The 3,365-nt window shown below is 48.9% G+C and overlaps 1 pseudogene across 1 annotated transcript; it reads right to left on the bottom strand.

The window, feature by feature from the left end:
• Positions 1–247: 247 nt before the first annotated feature.
• On the bottom strand, positions 248–1,188 carry LOC311171927 (zinc transporter ZIP1-like; annotated as a pseudogene). The gene has a single exon. The product of its transcript is annotated as a zinc transporter ZIP1-like (transcript).
• Between the last annotated feature and the right edge of the window lie 2,177 nt (positions 1,189–3,365).

Below are 3,365 nucleotides of genomic sequence, written 5' to 3'. Positions count from 1 at the left end.
TCTTCCCCCTACTAATGTGCCTTGAACATGTCTAGTGACATGGCCATCCCTCGCCCCTTGGGCCTGGGGTTCTTCCCACTTTCCTTTCATTGGTCAGATGTCCGAAACCTCCATCCCTACCTCCCAGAGAGCTCTTTGGTCCTCAGTATTGCCCTCCCCCAGTCCTTCCTATACCCTACACACTGGGAGAGGGGTGCAAGGTAATGGACATCTGTTATTCAACCTCTCTTTCCCTTCTTGAGGCCTCCTAGATTTGGATGAAGAGCAGGGCAGTGAGCAAGGCAAAGCCTGCTAGGAGCAGAATGACTTGAGGATCTTCCGCTCGGAAGTGGCCAGCTCCTGAGGCAGACTATCCAGGAAGGTGATATAGAAAGGGGTCAGCTGCTATGCCCTCCAGCACAGACTGGGCCAGCTGGTGCAGTGGCCCAGCTGACTCTGCCAGAGCTGTACCCAGCCCAATGCCCAGAGGTGTCACCCATGAGACCAATATCCCACAGCAAGGCCACCACTTATGCTCACAGGTGGCTTTGCAAGCTGTCAGAATATGCTTGTGGAGTAGCAAAGCTCCATGGCCTGTGCCCAGTCTCACTGTAGCCCCACTGCCAGCCCCTCAATCACCAAGTGCAGGGCAAGGGAGAAGACCAGTACACAGGCACCCAAAGCCAAGGGGGATGCTGAGGCTCTGCTCACCTGTGGGGCGCCTGGCCCATCATGCCAGTGCTGCAGCCCATTATTCATTGTTTCCAGCAGAGCCCTAGTCTCCTTGCAAAGTGGTGGCCCCTACTGCTCCCTGTAAGCCAGTGAGATCTGCTCCATCACAGGACTGGGAAGAAGTCCACGGCAATGATGAGCTCTTGTAGGGGTAACTGGAACGCCACATGCAGGTTGCCAGGGCCTCATCTGTGGCAGCCAGGTGGTCAGGCAGCAGGTCCAGGAGATAGGTGGTGGAAAGACACCCCCTGTGAAGCAGCTTACTCTGCTCAGGGTTTTGGCGGGAGGCAGAGTCTTAGGAGTTGGCCCTGGGCTGGCATAGCACACAGAATGGGTTACCAGGCTGCGGATGGGAGTGAGCCTCAGCAGCAGCACCAGGACCCCCGATTTTACCTTCAGTCCTATTGGCACTGGAGGCTCCAAGGCTACTGCCTCTGGGTGCCACACCAGGGGATCTGGCTCTCCCCAGGGCCTCATGGTGGCTGCAGCAGTTCCGGACTCTCAGACCTCATCTGGGTTTTACTACCTGAGTCTTACTACATGACATACATTTGGTTGCCCCCAAATGTTCCTAAATCAGTGCTCAGTTTATTGACTCCTTGCTCCCCAAACTGACAGTGTCCACCCAGGACCTATTCAGGGACCAGGTCTTATTTGAGAAGGCTCTCCTAAGCTTCAGTTCATGGTTGTCTTAGCTCTTCATGGGATATCTACTCATGCATTCTACCATTTTCAGCCACACTTATTTAAACCATCCCCCTCAGCAGGGCCAGCTGCAATGCCAACTGTCTGGTTTCCCCTTGCTGTGGGATGAAAGGTGAAAGAGGGAAAGAGAGAGGCTGAGAATATCAGGAGGGTGAGGAATGGAGATAACTCACAATTAAGGTCCAGTCAGGCTCAGAAGGACATGGTATTGAAAAGTATCCTTGTGAGTTAAAGGCGGTGGGAGATGAGGAAGAACAAACAAGCCCCACCTGTCAGCCATCAAGTTGTCTTGGGCTTGAGGATGTCCTTGGGAGAGAAAGGCAGTGAAAGGTGGGACTCAGGGAAATGGTGGTGATCAAGAAACACCTTCGCTAACATCTGAGATGGTGTCAAGGGCACAGCTGGGATGGATTCCCAGATTTTTTACTGGCATCAGTTGAAATGTTTGTGTGATTTTTCTTTAGCTTGGGAGCCCATGTCAGGAGCACCAGGAGTGGGGCAGCGGGTTGGACACTGTTTCTGAAAGATTGCTGGTCCTGCGAGAACCTCAGTTCAGCGTTCTCAGGATCTGAGAAAAATTTATGGCATATACAGAGCAATTTGTCATGCTACATGGACGTATTAGTACCATGAGGCTTCTCCGGTGCACAGAACACACACACAGACACACACGCACAGACACACACACACACACTTACTGTGAGATATTGGTTCATGCAGTTATGGAGATTGCGATATCCCATGATCTGCCGTCTGTGAATGGGTGGTGGTGGAGTTCAATCCAAGTTCAGGCCTGAGAACCAGGGAGCCCACGGTATAAGTCACAGTTGGAGGACAGAAGATGAGATGCGATGTCCCAGTTCAGTCAATGAAGCAGGAAAAAAGCGGTAAATGCCTCCTTCTCTGCCTTTTGTTCCGTTCAGGCTTTCAGTAGATTAATGGATTAAATTATGCCAACCCGTACAGGGGAGGGCGATCTGCTTTGAGTCCACTGATTCAATAGTAGTCTCATCTGGAAACATGCCCACAGACACACCTGGAAATAATGTTTAACCTGGGTACTCTGTGGCCAATCAATTTGACATGGAAAATTAACCATCACACTAGAAATGCTGACAAATTATAAAAGTTAATTCATTAATAAATCAGAGTGACACTTGCCATGGTGACTGAGCAGTGCCCTCACGTGACTGTTCTTGCCAAGGTTGTCAGCGTTGGGATAGAGGTTATCGGGGGCCCTGACATGCTGGGACTCTTCTCCGCTCCACGCTGACTGTGACAGGGCCACCTGCCTCCTGTCTGCTTTTCCAGCCTCACCTCTGTTCATTTAGCCATTTATCGCCTATATTTTATATACATGACCACGGGCTCCACAACACTGCCTTCTCCTCTGAGCCAGTGCTCAAGCCACGTCATTATCCTAGAAAGTCCTTTCCCATTCTCCAAGTGGAAGAATCGCTCATGCTCATTCAAGGTGATTGCCAATCCGGAAAGGCTTTTGCCAGGCAAAATTATGCATTTTTTCTTCTGCACCCCCACAACTCCTCTGATAAGTCTCAGTTGTGGTATTTATTATTTGTAATAATGTGCCGATTTCTCTTCTAGACTCTCAGGATCTGAGGATTTATTTTATACCTCCAGAACTTAGTATACTATATGTGGCACATAATAACTACTTAGTAAAATGTCTTAGTTTATTTGATTTTGTACAATTAAATAATTGAAAAACTCTGTTTTAAGGGATAATATTAAATTTTTGGAATGAAATAAGGATAGATGTGCAATTTGGGAGGAAAAAGTCAGTTTCTTTAAGAACATGGAGGTGCTGCCTTAGCCCCTACTTGCTATAATAAGATACCACAGACTGTCACTTAAACAACAGATATTAATTTTTTTTCATATTTCTGGAAGCTGGGAAGTCCAAGGATAAAGTCTGGCAGGATTGATTT

This window comes from Talpa europaea (genome assembly GCF_964194135.1).
Source record: "Talpa europaea genome assembly, chromosome: 6".
Classification (NCBI taxonomy): Eukaryota; Metazoa; Chordata; class Mammalia; order Eulipotyphla; family Talpidae; genus Talpa; species Talpa europaea.
The sequence above is the reverse complement of the archived record's forward strand: the minus strand, read 5'-3'. Positions and strand labels throughout refer to the sequence as shown.